Consider the following 19269-nt stretch of genomic DNA (forward strand, 5'->3'; position numbering starts at 1 on the left):
AGGCTATACGCATAAATGAAGAGCTACTTGCACTGTAATAATGTTGTAAACCTAATCAAATAGGTTTTTCAGATCTTCACTCGGCACTAGAAAAGCCACCAGAATAAAATATGAGAATGTTATGGGGCAAATACATATTAGTTGGCTAACTAATGATTAACTACATCTTTTATTTGTGAAGTAAACTTCCTTCAACTCAAGACTCATCTTGAATCTCGCAATGTTTCTAGCTAGACAGCTTACACTCACTTTGATAGTGATAGCCATAGATTAAATGACAGAACAAAGACTTGCTCTCAAGGTTTTACCAGGTGACAGATCAAGTCAGTTCTGTGTGAACCAATTTAAATTGAGCTAACCACAGTTTTTAAAGTAAACAAAACATCTGGTTCAGATGAATCAAAGCTTAATTAAGTGCACTGTCATTTGATAGTGGAAATGCTTGCCTCAGTAAATGACCTTATCTTCATTCATGCAAGCTATGAAGTACAGCCACACAAGTGCTCGTTCTCTGTGAAATACTATTATAATAACTTCATTTCCAGCGCAGTCTAAACATCATTCCCCAATATTTGCAGGAAGGAAAACATGGACAAATAAATGACAATTCCAAGACTAAGTCCAAACTGAGAATTAGACCCACCCATGAGTACAAATAAATAATCAAATTGTGGCCTGTCTGTGGAAACAGCTGATGCAGAGGATGAAAAGAACACTCGCACATTGGCCAGAGTGTAAGGAAACCCCGATCTTAAAACCTTGACAAGGTGCCAGATTGATTTTTCCTGTTCTCAAAGAGGACTCTGGCAGAAACAAGAGAAGCTCCATTAACATCCTTAGCCATGGCACTCTACCATGATTTCTGAATTAGAAAAGCCAGTCACTAAGATTATCAAAACACTTCTCATTATCTCTGCTCACTTCATTCTATAATTGAGACACTCTGTCTCGATGCAAGTCGATATAGTAGCAGCAGCAGTGTCTACTGTGGCACAAACCGTGATCAATTGTAAAGTAGGTTCACTGAGTGCGTGCATAATGTCACAGAGGAGGGACTTCAGGTTGTATTTGAATGAATATTAGTTTATCCATCTATATGGTGGAGTGTGGTTAAACACTAATATGGCAAATTTAGTATTTAAACTCATGTGGCATAAGATGCAACTGAAACTGTCCTATAAAGTCAAATTTGAGCAGTGCAATTAATCAAAAGTTATTAAACAGTTTTGTATTTCCATAACTTATGTTTTTTTTGCTGTGTCTTCAAATGACCAACATTAAATTTAAGAAGGGGAAGTAGTTAGCTTTAGTAGTAGCTGCAGCAGATCATTAAGCCAGAAAGATTAATGCTACATTGCAGTTTCTGCAAAGTTGAGCAAAGGGTTGTATAGTGATTTTATTATTACAGAACTATTACTGGTTATAAGTAAGATTCTTTAGGCTGGCATGGTTGAGTTAGACTACCTTTGATTTGCTTTCATTTAGCCGCACAAGGTTTTAGGACATGCACTGTTGATGAAGCTCTTCAAGTAAAAGCCGGTGTCATCTGCATAAGAATGCAAAGACATAGCTTCGGGTGGGACCAAGTAAGGACTTCTGCGAAAATGTCAGATATTATAAATTATAAATAAGTATCTATAGTGACAGAGAATGATCAGCTTAATGTGAGAGCTTTGCCAAATATAACTGCTTCATGATCGGATATCTAACATAATTAAGAAAAGTCCAAAAGAAAACCCTGAATCAAAAGACGTGCAATACAATGGTTTGCAGATATCAGATATGCTGAAAATACCAACTAGTAAAGCTCTATCAATTTGGACATAACATCCTAACTTGGATGAAAAGGGTTTTCAGGGTTTAACGTTTAAAAGTCTACAGTGGTACTAGAGAAAAAAACCAAGGGAATTTCAGCATTAACCAAGACCAAGAATTATTCAGAAGCAGGAAAAGTACCAGTGGAGACGAGGGAACACTTGAAGTGCTTTGTGTTGACTACTACACCCGTCTACTTCACAGTCCAATTCATTTCTGATTTGTTGCTCTGGTTACGCCAGCTTTCAAGTACAACAGTTTGTATTACATGCAAATAAACAGCAAGTTAGGCACAGTATATTCACGTAACGGCTGTGGCCACGACTGACAGCTGAAGTCACGAGGACCCACGAGATCTCGCAAATTCACGTAGAGTAGAACCACAAAACCAACAACAGTTTGTTTCCATCCAGAGGAGTAGAGGGGAAACAACTCTGTGCTGTGTTTTCAAGGTGTAGTGCAGGGAAATATGATCCGCCGTGAGCACGGTGTATTTTATTTTGAAAATTAACCGGATGTTTTATTTTGCTTCTGTACTCGACTTCCTGTCCTGCACCATCTGCTGTGTGCTGATTTGCTGCGGATCTCTCCGGCGTCCGGCAAAAATAGAAGCTCTGCTTATCTGCTCCGGAGGGCTGCAGATCGCCGGAGCCGGGACGGAGTCAGACGGCAGCCGTTTCGCAGTCAGTGGAAATACACACATTGGCCCAATCCCAAAGTGAGCCCTGAGGACTAAGGACTAAGGACTCACAGACTTAATTGATCTCAGGTACTAAGTGAGTGAGTGTGTGAGGCCACATGGGCTCAGATAGGTAGAAATGGGATCGGGACAGCACTTTACGAGATCACATGTTACCTTGGCGACGTTTAATAACAAAGATGTTGCTGACACTTGCCGGTTTGGGAATTTTCATTTTAAGTTTGCTGCTTTCCACACGGCCAAGGCCCAGGAGACGGCTACCTGATTCCAAACTCTTGTTTTACAAGCTGGACAACAGGTTGGTCCGTTCCGTGGTCGTGTGTCGTGCTGTTGTTTACCTTCGTAATTTCCGGATTTCCCTATCGTCTCCGCGGTAAACGTCACAACGCTTTGAACTGTGGGTAATTCCCTTTGGTGAAGTCTGCATCGATGCAGACTCACGGAAAGGGCTCATTAAGTGTGTACTCAAACCCTCACGCCCTTTGAAATTCCACATTGGGAAAACCCTAAGCCCTTACGAATTTCACGAGAACGCGCACCAAAGTCCGTGAGTCTGTGAGTCCGGACTTTGGGATTGGGCCATTGACTTTAATGGAAACTTAATGACTCCGCCGCCGTTCCGGAGCGGATCCGCAGACGTTGCGCAAACGGTGGAAATTGGGGGTTATGTTTTTGATAAAAGGTTTAGTATTGTCAAATAAGTATAGCAATGATAAATATAAAAGGGAAGTAGGGATGTCCCGATCCCGATCGCAGTATCGGATGAGACTATTTTGGCATCGGGGGAATCGGCATTCACGCAGTTTACCATACCCCGTTCATGTACATCAGCTTGTAGTGATCACCGCCTTTTATCCATACACGTCCTGCGCCACAAACGCACCACCAGACTGCCTGGATGCTGGAATTTTCAAACCAAGATGGGCACGGCCACTCACCAGTGTCTGTCCAGGGAGTGTCTCTTGGCTTGCTAGCCCTTGGCAACAAGTAAAAAAGTCTCTTTCTTAGTCACCCTTTTATTTTACAGAAGCGGATTACTCTAATTCACCACACTTCTTCCGTGATTCCACCAGGAACCCGCGCTTTCAGGCCGTTATTCTCTGGAGCCAACATCGATAAACACGAGAAGAAAAACAAAGATTGACTATTAAGCGCAAGAAGCATCACTAAGTTTAGTTTTCGTTGTCCAAAGGGGAACTTGAGACTTTATTTTTTGGTTGGGGGTGGGATCCTAAAGAGAACTATTTTGGTGTTGAGAGAATAGAGAGAAGGTTATTAACTTAACCCAACTACTCCAGGAACTGAGTACTGGAATGCATGAATTAAGTTGAAAACATTACTGCAGAAATATTACAATGATTTCTTAAATGGGCTTATGGGCCATAAGAGAAGAAAAAAATTAAAATAAAAATCACTGACAGCATTTCCTCAAATACAATAATAATATTTATCAAATGTTATAACTAGGCCTATAAAGATATACTATAAAGATATAACTATAACATTTCCTGGTAAGCATACAGACAACCTGCCCTTGCTCTCTCATTTTCACTAGTACTCAATACACTCTAAGATGATAGGATATGATCAATTTTGTTAAATGGGCATTTCCTCAACAGCACCTCATTGTTTTTTTTTTCTGGGACGGTCTCAAACTTCAGTCACTTAACGGTTTCAAATAAACAACCTAGACTTTGAGTCAGCTTACAGTGTTAAAGGACATCTGATTTTATCAGACTCAGGAGTCAGCGGTGATGTAGGGGGTTGGGGTAGTCAGTCAGCTCGACGAGCTCAAGCTCTTTCTCATTAGAGGATAATCAGCGTGACAGTCGCGCCCGACTGCCTCCACTTAGCTCGACTGAAACCAGGCTTCAAATCAAGATTATTAACTAATGTGAAGACACCGCTAAGCTAAACCGCGATGCACGTTTCCTTTTATCCTTTTCCGATTAAGCAAAAAGTCACTATGTGCCAGATGTTGCCACAGCTACCACAAACTCGTTGTTCGAGGGTCCATTTTTGACATTATTAAAAAGGCACTTACATGCTTATTTGCACTTGAAACTAATTAACTACAAAGGGGAGCTTGCAAAGATGAAGAAAGATACCCCTTCCCAGGAAATGTGAGAAGCAGCCCAATGTTCTGCATTTTATTCCTGAGATACTAAAACCAGGTCTACATAGAACAAGGAGAAAATCAACAGGCTTCAAGACGTATAACACCACAATCCAAACACCAATTATAAAGATTTTTTTGTCTAAAGCTATGTTGCAGTTGCTTAACAGACACAGGTTAGCATATTACAAAATGTAGTTTGTGTGCGAGTACACATTTGTTAAGAATTCTCTCTCTCTCACGCTCATATATAAATCAAGCATTTTCCCATTTGCTTCCTGGTTAAACTAGGGGTGGTTTAAAGCGCTTGAAAGACAGTGCACAAGAAGAAAAGTGTGCTACCAAGAAAGCAAATCTCAAAAGAAATTATAACTTAATGTTATTTGGTCCTTACTTCATTGTGGATACAACTAAATTCCGAGAAGCAGTAGATACATTTAGGGTAGGGCATGCACATACCGGTGACAGACCGGTATGTGCGTTCAAAGCGTACCAACTGTAAATTGGCATTATCTTGAGTGTCCATGTGGAATATTTTCCCCACTCAAGCAATCAAAGTTATATTGGGGTTTTTCTCCTCAATCCAGAATGTAAACAGAAGAGGAGTTAAATAAATGTGTTGAGAAAAGTAAGTTTGTTTTTCTACTTAAATACTGACTGACAAATGAGGGAGTAGGAAGAGTTGTGAAAGGACAAGGCCTGAGGCTAAAGAGCAGACAGTCCCTTGTCTAACACTGCTCGTTATGTGTGTCTCTTTATGGGTCTTTGTGGGAGTGTGTGTGTGTGTGTGTGTGTGTGTGTGTGTGTGTGTGTGTTTATATATAATAGAATAAGATAAAGACACCATTTCTTCGCTTCAGTCTTTTGTGTATTGTTTATTACATGCATTCCTGCACAGGCAGCCTGCCAGGCCGGATTCCAGCAAATTCCTGCTGAAATGACCATCTGCACACAAGGCATTCAGCCACATGTATTTATAACTTCTCTGGAAATCTCAAACTGTTAAACTAGTTTTATCCATATTGAATCTTCTACTAACCTACTGACCGATGAGCAGAAATCTGTATTACAGCAACAACAGCACCACAGAGAACACTGGCCTAACTATGAGAAGACAAAAGGCCACTGCTGAGCGACTAATTTCCTACACTGTTTGTGGACAGTTGAGGCGTTGCCACGTGAACGTCTAGCTAGCTAGAGGGCATGGACAACCATTAACCTAACCTAACTGCCTGCCTTCTTCCAGGAAGCTGCTTGAGGCTGCGTTCACACGCACTCAGGCGTCCCGTCAGAAAACGCAGGTCTTCCCATTCATTTTGAATTGGGGTGGTGCATTTAGGCTGCGGAGGAGCACGAGGGGAAAAAAACCCAAGGCGGCCTGGGGCTAAAAGTTGAGAGAGATTTAACTTTTGGAGAAACGCAACCCGACGTCACCCTGCGACGGCCAGTCATGTAACCGCCGATCTGACTTGGCAATCCGTTTTGAGGCGGTGTGAGAGCCCCGTTCAGTAAACCTCAGTGCCTCGATCGCTGCCACAAGAGAGTTAAAAAAAAAACTTAAGTGCCCAGGAGTTAGTGTAACAGCTGACTGTTTCCTGCAACAAGCTCCAGCACAAAGCACAGTCCCTCGGTCTCATTTCTTTTTCTCAGTGAAATGAAGCTGCCTTTAAGTGCAGTCGGAAAGGTTGAGATCCATAAACGATCGGACGGAAAACAAGTCCACTTGTGCTACAATGGGAACCCACAACAGGACGTCTCACAAATGGGCAATTAAAGTGACACTCCCGCTGCCGCACAACCCCGACAATTTTTTTTTTTATTTGTTCTGAACGCGCCCTATCAGAGGCCAAGTCAATAAGAAAGGCTTCAAATAACGTCACTCTTACATGGTAGCTTTCCAAAATCAATGCAACAGCGATCTGTTCCCGAGAGGCACAAGTGTCACATTCAAACATTGATGAGTATCAGGAGGAAGCACCAATTTAGACCCAATTTATAATTGATCAGTATTACTGCAAGCTTTTGACAGTGTAGAATCAATTACTGGCAATTCTTTCTAATATTTCTATTTCACATCCCATTAAATAGGCCCTTTTGTCATTCCACCTTATGTAACGTCATGTTGCAACTGACATCTAGCTCCTAAAACCACAAAAGCAGGCAGTAACATCTGACAGCGAGTGCTGACACTAACGCACGCACGCACACAATCAATCAATGCTGGCATTTGAAATGCTGGAAAATGTATGTAAGGCAGTGGAGGAGTGACAGGTTACATTTCACAGATAGTAAGTTACACCCAGAATGGAGATGAAAAACCAGACTTAACTGTATTGCAACACTTTCGTATTTTACTCCAATACTGTATTGTTGGTTATTGGTGCAGCATAATTTGCTTAACCTTTTCCAATGTTCACTCCCATTATCCCTCATCCAACAATTTTTAGACACAGCGCGCACTGGTCTTAAACTCCTGGAACTACACTGCTGCGAACAACCATAGTTCCCATGTTGCAAAATAGCAATATGCGGGTCTTGGGAAGAGTCGGGCTAGTTTTCCTTGTGTTATATTTCACAACGTAATCATGCTGAAACATCAAAAACAGCGCCTAATGTTAAATATGTTTGCCTTATTCAGATGTCTGACAGCCTTGTTTACATATTTGCTGCCACCATGGTCCATTCATGAGTCATCCATTACAGGAAATGACAAAGTCACATGTGCATCCACCTTGAAAAAATGCAAGTCAGCTAGGTCAGATCTCAAATGCTCAGTCAACCTGAAAACTAAAAAGGGCACAGGTTTGCTTGCTTTTTCCTCCGATTGTAAATAATGTTGACTTCCTTCAGTTATCCATCTACCTCTCCTATTCTACTTGGCTGTCTGCTTTCCTTCTCTCCAACATCATCAATCTTCTTTTATGGTGCCTGCCAAATTAAAATGCAAAGCAAACTAGACTGTCAGACATCATATTCTCCCTTTTATGTCAGCACGTAATCTATTTTCTTTGGCAGACTACAGTATGGTACAAGTAAAACCAAAGACAACCATTCACGATGGCACAAGTGCTCCATTTCAGCAGTGCCATACTACATATTCATATTTAGTCTGACATATTCACAGCTTGGAGGATCTCAATAATTCACTTTACTACTAATAACACTAAAGCTGAATTTATGCTTCTCTGTCGACTTGTTTCACTGCTCCTGCAGTAGATGCCTACGGCGTGGGAACTGATTTATAGTTCAGCGTAGGATTTAACCCGTTGATTGTCATGGCACCGCTACCTCAATAGATGGATGTTTTGTACATTATCAGGCGGTGTCATGCATTTATTACACACCCAAAGTAATTGAGCTTTGCCTTCATTTATTCCCTTTGTTGTGGGCCGAGCTCATCGTGGTTAGAAGGACTTCATGGGAAATGGTTTCTAACATTACTGAAAAGGAGGATAACCAAGCATATTTTTTATTTATTTTTACAACCTGCTTCATGTTGTCTTACCTAGCCAGAAATCCTACCAGCAATGGAAAAAAGGTAGGAGAAAACACAAAGATCACAGTTGTTGTGGTCTCTATGTAGCCCGTTGCCCTGCACGTAGAAACCACAACATCTCAATAGAGGCATAAATCTGCCTAAAGCTGTTGAGTGATACATTACCCATATTTTTCCAAAACTAGTCGGGACAGTCCAATCCACTTATGTTTAAACCACAAGATTGCTTCTCTGACTGTTTAGACAAATGTCCATACTGCAAACGTTTTTATCATCATGTGCAGTAAGCATTATGGCACTGAAGCCAGAAGCAAACAATGTACACTGCCTGCAGATACAGTGTCATTCATGTTCGTTTGTTTTTCTATTACAGTGTTTCCTCTATGTTGATTTTGTAGTGGTGGCCCACCATGGCAAAAATTCTGCCACCACGGTATCAGAAAGAGGGCTGTACAAAAAAATGTAGTCGAGGTTGCCTTTTAAATGATCCTGCCGACATAATGCGACACATTGCAATTTAACGACAAGTAGAACTATTCAGAGGTTATTGGGCGCGTCCAGTTTAACTCCACATACTGTTGTGTTGATGGAGTTTGTCAAAACGTTCGCTTTCTTCCGAGTCGACTATTAAACGAACCGCTCAACCAAAAACGTCACCGCGGTGGATAATAAATATAAATACAATATTTGTTTTTATATTGCAACGATGTGTCAGTTCCGTTTCTTACGTAAAACATTTTGCGCGCGGACATTTCGGACAGACCTGCCCCCACTGCTAAAATCCTAAAGGAAACACTGCTTTAATATGTGAATGAAGTGTCTGATTACTGCAAGGGTTTTGCTTTATTTGCTTGCATTTGATTTACTGCAGAGGTCCCCGAGGTAGAACTAATCCCCTGCAGATATTTGGACATTTTCAACAAAACACAACAGTAGCACTCTTTTTCTTGCAAAAGGTGCAAGATTTAATGCCAAGGACAAGAGAAATCAGTGTGTTGGTTAACCAAAAACAGCAACCAGACTTCACAAAATGGTTGTCACTGGTCCAAAATGTGGTTGCCGAGGGCAACTGGCCTACCATAACTGTCGAACCGTAAGGGCCCTCATACGATTGCCTGCAAGTGCACGCCAAAACTGACTAATTTGCTCAAAATTGGTAGACTTAATGGGGATTTCTTGCAACTGATAGAACACAGATGTGAACCAGTTTTGAAATCAACCTACACAAGTGTAAAGCAGAAAGAAAAAAACCATCCAGTACTAGTTTCTTTAGTTGCGTTTTCACTGTTGAACAACTGAAAACACATATTGCCTAATAAACTATCCCCATGATATTTAAATATGTTAAGGAGAATCAACTAAAGCCTGTAATACCAGTCCAGTTTTTAATCCATGCTCAGTAAAAAAAAAAAAAAATAAATAAGGAACTGGACATGATCACTGTGAGCCTGAAATTACGACTCTTCGGTGGTCTATAAAACAAAGCTGCTTTGATGGGAATAGGTTTTAAAGTAAAATGGATATAACGTTTTGGTTCACCATGTGTGTTCAGATAGTGAGGTGAAACAGCATAGCAGAAACTCGGTTAGTAATACTTCACACAGCTGTGGAAAGGAAAAACAATGACTACTTTTTCATATAGTATTGACATTTGAATTGAAGTTCCACTTCATCATCCGTTTCCACTTTAGAGTACAGCAATTTTGCCCTTTGTGGATGTTCTCTCAATTACTCGTCAATATCACAAGTGATGCCTGTGCCATCCGACAGAGCCTATGCTTTCTCTTTGATTCTACAGAGAATAGTGGTTTTCTGCAGTATGATTAGGGCAATGGGGACAGTGTCTCAGAACCACCCACTGCCGCCTCGCTCAAGTATTGATGTAGCTCTGAGGAATTCCCACACATCACAAGACCTTTCTTGCTCTACGATAATATCAACTCAAAAATGTATCTTTGTAAAAGACAGCTAAAAATCAAGCTTACAGCATCTGGGAGGGCACTAGACTGAACTGCTCTCTCTCAACAAAGTAATGAAGTGGAGAACAGCGAAACAATTTCATATCGTTTTCCAACGTGATATCATGACTTATCGTTAAAGCGCCCATATTATGCTCATTTTCAGGTTCATAACTGTATTTTAAGGTTGTACCAGAATAGGTTTACATGGTTTAATTTTCAAAAAACACCATATTTTTGTTGTACTGCACAGCTCTCTCTCACTGCTGCAGATCCTCTTTTCACCTGGTTTCTGTTTTAGCTACAGAGTGAGACCTCTTTTCTTCTTCTGTACTATCTTTGATTGCACTCGCACATGCGCAGTAGTTCTGATGTAGATCATGTCAGCTAGCTAACTCTAGAGACAGTAAAATAAAGCCCGTTTCTCTAACTTCGGTCAGTTACAAGGCAGGATTAGCTGGGAGACTTCTAAATGAGGGCGCACATGTAAGTAGTTCTTTTGTAGATTATGGTGAACTTGTGTGTGTTGTAGCAGTGCTTTGCGATTGAGAACAAGGTAGCATGCTAGCGTTAGCATTAGCGTCGCTAACGCTACGAGCTAACGGTTGTGGTCAGCCAGCTCGTTTCACAATCCGGGCCGATTTTGAACAGCTCACTAGGAGAATGAAGGCAGGACACATTCAGAAACCGTATCTCACTCAAAACAGCATGGATGGATTTTTTTCAAAGTTTGTATGTGTGTGGAAGCACCAGAGACACAAAATAACACCCCAAATCCCAGAAAAAGTGTTTTTTTCATAATATGGGCACTTTAAACATATACGCCCACTTGCTTAAGCCAAATGGCGCGTTATCTCTACGCTGTATACGGCGGACGGCAGTCTGCAACGTCACAGCGTAAACATACACGCCACTTTCTAAAGCCACGTGGCGTGTTATCGCGAGGCTACGGTTGGGTTTAGGAAACGTCACACGCGGGTTGGGTTTAGGAAAAGAAGAACCGGCTGGGTTTAGTAAAACAACAAAACGTGGAAAGGAAACGCCACACGCGGGACACGATCCCCGCTCTCCTGGGTGAAAGTCCTGTGTTCACACTACTCGCTACGGCGTCAATTCACACGCAACCGCAAGGTAATGTAAGTCAATGGGGGCCAAACGGCGTTGATAAACACGCTAAAAAGCGAGTATGTGTCTTGATAGCAAGCCAATAATGGCCTACGAATTGGAGTGTCATACATTACGCCACTTTGTGAAATCAGTCTGAATTTCCTGTACGCTGGTATATTAATCAGCCATTTGTAGGTGGAAAGTCATCGTGTGTATCTTGCAGTGAAAAGATCACCAGTGTCAGGGACAAGTGAAGCGAGAGTGATTAACGAGGTCACGTTGCTTATGAGTGGATGAATGAAGACAGTACTGAAAGCAATTGCATGTTAAACATACTTTGCAATTTGACAGGGCTTCGTTATGACAACACAACAATAAAATCCAACCTATTAAAATCTGCTTGAATTGACTCACAATTTCCTTTCTAAGAACACAGAGGACGGTACTTCAAACCGAAGGCAAAAGAGACAGCAATTTTGCAGCACTCAAAAGCTGACAATATCTTTATATCTTGTGTGTGTGTGTGTGTGTGTGGAGGGAGGGGGAGTTGAGAGTAACCTGGGCTTGCATCCCGGGAAAAGATGGATCACCAGTCTCTGGCAAATCACCAACAAGCATTCAAAAGGGTGCTCTTTCCTGCTGTAATTGGCAATTCGCTGGTGAGGAATCCACTCAGTGCTATAAAAACCAAAGCAGATTTGCATATTCTTTGACCCATGATACGACTTCACAGTTCAAATGACAAACGTCCCATCTAGTCGACATTACAAATAGCAGCTCCAGGAAATAAAGCAAAAAAAATATTCAAAACGCAGATCCATTTCAGATCCTTTGTTTGTTCTAACCCATTGCATCTCAAGTAAAAAAAAAATTAAATTAAAAGAAACACCTCACGGTGCTTTGACGTTTGAAAAAGAGCAAATAAAAAGAGCAACAAGCCGTTTTAATTAATGATGTTTTCAAAGACGGTGCAGGTCTGCGAGTGTAGTGAGACGTTTTTTCCATTGCTACCATTTCTGCAACATTTAAATATTTCTCAGGTGCCTCTTATTGGCTGAAGGCTGCATTTGAACCTCCGCATTTTGTTCCTGTTGGAGATGAAGAGATCATCCAAATGCTGTTCAAACCTTCCACTCACAACAGCTCCAGATGGCACTCCTCTCACAACGGTTATTATACCAAACACCATAGAGCACAATACAAAACACTGAACCCATCACAGTAAAAGTTGTGATGCAGGCTACCTTCTCATGCAGACCTATTCAAATGCTACTAAACACATTCTAATGGGAGCCCACTTTAGGCAACGTGTGCAACATGCAGCTGGAGATAAAACAGAAAATAAAAAGATTGCACTGGATTCTGTATTAAAGGCTGCAACTAAGGACTATCTTCAGAATCCATTAATCCGCCAGTTATTTTCTTGATTAATCATTTAGTTTGAAGGCAATGCCATCAAGAGACAATCGGACTACTATTATGTTAAGAAATGGAAAAAGCAGCACATTTTCACATTTGAGATTTAGTTCAAAATATGATATAGTAGTTGCCGACTAATCTTATTTTGATTGATGTAGCTCTAATGTGTATTGACAGACATCTAAAAAGGGCTAAAAAAAAGAAGAAAAAAAACGAAACTTGACTGTTAAATCCTGAGACTACCCAAACTGATTTTTTTTAAAATGCGTTCATGCATTAATTCTTCCTGTTAAATGCAGTAAAAAGTGCTGTGTGCAGTTGGATTGATTTTAATCTACAATTACTGGACTACCATCTGGAAGTCAGGTCATGTAATGATGCAGACTCTCAAGTCTTGGATGTTGGAGCTTCCAACCAGCACTTAAACAAGCCCAAAGCCCCATCACTTGGGGAGGGGGGGGGGGAGATCACTTTGAATAAATCTCAAACTTGGGGAAATGCTGTATAATGTTTTAAGATAAGATAAGATAAGATACACCTTTATTGATCCCCAGAGGGGAAATTCAGAAACTACAAAAGGTTACTCCATCCACATCTCGACCTGTCTAATGACACTAACTACATTATGAGGTTTAATATGGACTGACCGCTGCACTAAGGGAATTAAGGAATGCATACGCTTCTCATTTAGCATGCTTTATAAGTAAAAACCCAAGGATATAAGTGCATATGGGGTTGTACATTCACTTAAAGTAAATGCCTTCATTCAAGTGTTTTTAAGGTGCCGGAAAGCCTTTAAATTATCAGCTACCTTTAAGGATATGGGCTAAATCCTTTCTTACGATGCCATCAGCTGGTGTAAGGCCATGAGATGACGGGAGCCTTACAAAGCCAACATAATCCCCTTCCCCTGGACTAATCTGATGCCCTGGTCCTCTAAACAAACACTGTTAACTTCTCTTCTTCTACAATGTTTCTTTGATAGCCGGTCTGACGTAGAACGGCTTTTAAAAATGTGAAAGGCTGTTCAAAATCAACACAAAACTTTCACCGTTTTTGCAGATCCTTGACTTAATATTTTCTTCTAGCCAACAGAAAAACCCATTTGTGCATTTGAGTGAAAGCCTAAACTACCATCAGTTGTTTCCATGTCCCCCCCCCCCCACCCCAACTGAAAAAGGACACGTTCCAGCAGCTCAGTTATCATAGAAATCAAACTGGTGAATAAGGTAATAGTCGTTTCCTCAATGGGCATTGCTCTTATGTTCACCTCAGGCTTTACACGTCTCTGAAACTATAAAATGTCATGTTATTGTGTGGAGCTTGGAGTCCTAAATTTCCCTTCCACTTTACAACCGATGGCTCTGTCAGATTGCATAAAATGTGCCTGACATGCTGCAATTAGGCTCCTAACACCCTTTCAATGATTAAAACAAATTACTACTAAAACATGTAATCATATTTGAGGAGGAACTGCCTTTGAAAAGGTAGTCGGGCTGGTAAGGAAGCAGCACCAGCTCTTTGCCTCACAGTGAGCTAGTACTGACGTTTATTTGTAAGAAAATGAAAAAATAAGAACAAATAAACGTTTGTTTTGAAGACGTACTGCAATTATTAACAGGAACACCAGTGCGCCAACTATTATTATGCCAGCTACATCATTTCAATTTGGGGGGGGGGGGAATCCTTGGCAACGTGAAACCCTTTCGGCTCGATAGTGTTATATTACTATCTCTTGTATTGATTTCATTATGACGAGTACAACATTAGAAGAATAAGTAATAACAGGTCTCAACGTAAAACAACCTTAAAATGTATAAAAATCAATCCAAAAAGCAAGGAATCAATACTGACAAAACTATTTTACAGGCTAAGAAATAGGCCTGAATCATTTATAGGCACAGCTGACAAATTACAGTAGCTCTAGTAAAGTTGATCTTCTCACGCGCCCCGTACCAAAGCATTTTCGAAACGGTTTGGAAAAGGGCAGGCGTTTTTAAAAAAATAAAAATACCTGGCAGGGGATTGGATAAACCATCTGTCTATCGTGTTCGCTTGTGTTGTTTGGAAAGATCAGTCGCGGCCGACGCACACGCCTAAACCACACCTGAAGCTGCCAGTAGCTCCTCGCCGGACGCTGATTAGTTTGGTTTGCTGCAGTCCGGGCACATACGCATTACTTGAAGCCTGACCTGGAAGATGGATTTTCGTGTTATGTGATCCCGCGATTCTTGCGTGATCCATTATTATTATTATTATTATTATTATTATGGGGACATGCTGTTCTCCGAGTTCTGATTTAGTGTTCTCTCCCTCGCTGCAACCAACAACCACTAAGCTTTTGCTATGCAAATAATTGCGTGATGGCGTCACTAATATGCAAATGAGAACGTAATGTCATTTGCACCTAACCGCAAGCAAACCGACGGCTGTTGCCTTCTGACCTCTGTGACAAAGCGTTAGGTACTACAAAACCAGAAGTCTGCTGCTAGCTAACGGGTTGGTAAACTAAGAACTTCCGAAACAACTGAATTAACGCATGGTGTAAATCAGCCATGTTTATGGTAGGGCTGGGCGATATGAAGAAAATCAAATATCACGATATTTTTGACCAAATACCTCGATATCGATACCGCAACGATATTGGATTGTTGACTATTGGTGCTTTCAAAAAAGATTTACTCAATGAGATTTTTGATAAATAATCATCAGTAATGTGGATATAATGACTAAGTGGGTAAAGGCAGATAATAGAACAGTTACAACAGTCTGGTAAGTTCAGAAAATGACATCACTTTACTGTAATGCAGCCTTTAAAACCAGGAAAAGACAACACTCATGCCATATTACGATATCCAAAATCTAAGACAATATCTAGTCTCCTATCACGATATCAATATAATAGCGATATATTGCCCAGCTCTAGTTTATGGCATGAAACACTGGAACAAAGTGGATTAAGAGCACAGGGATTACTACAAATGTGTGTAGGCGGATTACTATCTTGCATTTATGTTAAGGTTTTCCTTTATCAGTATCACCAGCACAGATATGTATCGCCACATGGAGCTGCCAAACTGATACTTAAAATGAACTGCAGCATTAGCCTGAAATGTTTAAGGCTTTCTCAGAACAAGTTAAATGTTTGTCTGCCAAATATTTCAAGTTTCCTTTCCCTCTCTTTGGTGATTGGTGCATTTAGGTCTGTACAAACAGCATTGACAGAAGGTGATTCATTTCAGCAACCGACTTCAATGAACAGACAAACCACCCATTCCAACTGAACACATTGAAAACCCATGGTTTGGCAGCGCTCACCTTAATTTGTGGACAAAATTAGCCAATCCTTGGGTGGGTAGTATACCCGACTAATACTGGATTTGTGCGGCTCACACTGATATCAAATTTTGGTTGTATAAAATCCATTAACAATATATCGTAATAGTATGTTGTTGTTTTTGACATTTAAAACACATAACAGACTTGGATCCCTTAGTTTAGTTTTTGAGAGAATTGTGACCAAGATACACAGGGTTTCCTCTATGTAGATTTTGTAGTGGCGGCCCACCACAGCAAAATTTCTGCCACCACGGTATCAGAAATAGGGCTGTACAAAAAAAAAAAAAAGTAGGTTGCCTTTTAAATGATCCTGCCGACATAATGCACCCCCCCGTTGGCTGCCGCTCACATTGCAATTTAACAACAAGTAGAACTATTTAGACTATTTAGTTATTGGACGTGTCCAGTTGTTATTCGGACAGACCTGCCCTCATACACACACACTCACTAAGGCTACATCCACACCACTATGTTCTCATTTTCAAACAGCACTTTAAAAACAAAAAGAATCTATCTTCACTAACGTTTTAGCACTGCATCAGAACTAATCTCCGTCAATACCAACACACCTCAAAACACATATCACAGACCAGTCCCGTACACTGGCCAATCGGCGCGGTGTAAGGCTGATAACGCCGTTGGACAGGGGAATGGTTGCAAATTGCTCAAATAATAGTTTGCTTCTTGCGCATGCAGGCAGTAGTAGCATTACCAACAGCTGCTAGAACCGACAACAAGGTCAGAAAGGGCTGTAATTCGTTATCCATGTTTAATTAACCATTCTGGATAATGGTCACGTGATAGGGGCATGAGGAATCAAGGAAGAACATGTCGGGTTTGAAGAGACCATCAGCAAATGTGGGCGTTATCATTTTAAAAGTCTGCTTTTTCACCCATCCAGACTAAAACGCAACCCTGGAGTTTTCAAACAAAAAAGTGGGTCAGCTGCGTTTCCAGTGTCTCCGTTTTAGGGGTTCTAAAAGTAGTGAGGACACAAGGCAAAAACGCAGCAAAACGTAAAGCGTTTTTAAAACGAAAACGTATTAGCGTGAATGTAGCCTAAGACTAGATGCCCATTAATTTAGTCACAACAGATGGAGGACCTTAAGAGTTGCACTGTAAGCACTAAACAGTGCTAAAAAACAGAAATATAAATAACATACGTGAACAACCAATCATATTTGATTAACTGTTGGCAGTGGTGCATTTGGAACGACAAATTTATTTTGCAATTAAAACCTTCATCATTCCTCATTTTGCCTATGCAAATATGGCTAAGTCAACTTTAGACGAATACCACCCTGTTTAAAGGCAATAAAAGGGTTGCAGGCTATAGTTAGCAACGGTTTTGAAGAAACGTCTTCATGTTTTAGCTTTTTAGCTAACCATAGATAGATACTTGGCCAGTGTTTAATGTGGCACAGTCCTACTCTAATGGAACAGCATGGACTACAGGGTCCATGCTGGTCCAGTGGTCTTGTATAAAATAATAATTGTGCTTTCATTAAATTAAAATCACTTCAGGAAGAAAAGGACAGCCCCAAGAACATGAACCAACAAAAAGGATCTAAGTAACCTGGAGAGAAGGCTTCCATATTTATTAGACCACAATCCACCATTTTAATGAGATCTTGTCCCCTTGGAGAAGACTTTGTTCTAGATAGACCTTGTTTCAGAAGTGTAACACACTGTTGTTACAGTACCAGTAGCGGAAGTGAAAGCTAAATAGTCAGTCTCACACATATTCTCACATTGTGTTGAAACCTCAAGAGTAAAAAAAAATAATTTCATTTTCTGTTTATCTTGAGATCAAAACCCCCCTCACGGATGCCCTGGTGTCCCTGGTGCCCTGCTTGGGAAACACTGTAGACACAACACTAGTGGAATCTGTAGCTTTAACTCTGTCAAACTAATGTTTCCTTAAAACATTTTGTTGCCTAACATTGAACTCTAATGGAAAATTATAAATGTGGGCATGCACGTGTTCTTTTTTTAAACCATTAATAATCGTTGCTCTCCTCGAGCTGGCCGTTACTATCCATGTAAGTTAAATAGTATTAGTTGGCGATTTTATTGGAGGTGCTATAGCGTTACTTAGCTAGCTACCAGTTTTACACGTTAGTTACACTTCCAGAAGCTAACATAGCTAAGTTAGCTTGGTGTACTGAGCTAATCTGCCTTACTACGCTTGCTGGCAGAGTTAAACAATGAGCTCAGAGTGCAGTCAGGCTTGGCTAGCTTGCCCGCTGCTGCTGCTGCTGCATGCTGTGTTGGCTATATGGTGTAAAGCTAGCCAGCTTGCTTTGCACGCAAGGCTAACGTTAGACGGCTAACGAGTCGTAGTCAACAATGAAAGAAGGGGAAAAAAAGAGAGAGATAAATGTAGGAACTTACTGACTTAGCTAGCCACTCCTATTCCAAACCCTGGTCTGTCCATGGTGGTGCGAACTCCATAAAAAAATATCACAGTTAAATGTGAAGTATAATAAAACCTCTACAAAAAAAAAAAAAAAAAATCTGAAGCACCAGAAAGCAGTGGCAGCGTACTCCCCAAGACACCCAACACAAGAGAGGAGGGGAGGCCAGCGATTCACTGGACTTCTGCCATCACACTTCGAGATACCGTCCTCATCGAAAACAACCCGAGTCCTGAGGGCATTTTTATTTTTATCGGTGCCGTCTCAAGCCCGACACAAGCCCAGTCCTCTCCCGCGACCTTCTGGCAATTAATCCCACAGCCGATAGCTTCCCATCCAGGTTAATTCCTCCGTATTCACCGTTTCTGGATGAGTGCCGTGGTAGTTCTTCGTGTGGGAACTGATACAATGTAGCCAAGCAGCAGCAGCGGGGAGGAAATCCAGGAGGAGGAGCTCCAGTCGGATTGAACTGTCACACTCCACGGAGCACCGGGTTCAAGACGTGGAACTGGATTATTCACACCGAATGGACTGTGACTTCGTTTGTTTGTTTTTAGAGAGCTAGATTGGCCAACTGTAGTGGTGGAAGAAGTAGCCCACTCAAATCCTTTTTACTTAAGTAAAAGTAGAAATACCATTGCCATTTCAAGTAAAAGTCCTGAATTCAAAGCATTATTCACAGCACAATCAGCAAAATGTATAGGCTATACGTAAAGTCGTCAAAAGTAGCCTACTCATTGTGCAGAATATGGCTCCTTCACAGAGTTATTTTATTATGGAATATTGTATTATTCTGTTTATATCACTAACAAATACGCGTGAGAGCAGTTCAATGTTAAAAAAAGAAGAAGCCAGTTTGAGATATTTAGATATTTACTGGGTAGATTAGTATAGGAGCCTAG

At 40.9% G+C, this 19269-nt stretch overlaps 1 protein-coding gene across 3 annotated transcripts in view; it reads right to left on the minus strand.

Moving 5' to 3' along the window:
* Positions 1–18865, minus strand: part of LOC120556162 (zinc finger protein 609-like) — an 87013-nt gene extending 68148 nt beyond the window's left edge. Inside the window, exon 1 of one of the 3 annotated variants that reach the window (XM_039795572.1) lies at positions 18349–18865. The gene's annotated coding sequence lies outside the window, so the exon portion shown is untranslated. Of the gene's footprint in view, positions 1–18344 lie in introns of all 3 variants that reach the window. The other 2 variants (XM_039795571.1, XM_039795573.1) reach the window with 2 other exon arrangements.
* Positions 18866–19269: the final 404 nt, after the last annotated feature.

This window comes from Perca fluviatilis, chromosome 3 (genome assembly GCF_010015445.1).
Source record: "Perca fluviatilis chromosome 3, GENO_Pfluv_1.0, whole genome shotgun sequence".
NCBI classification, from domain to species: Eukaryota; Metazoa; Chordata; class Actinopteri; order Perciformes; family Percidae; genus Perca; species Perca fluviatilis.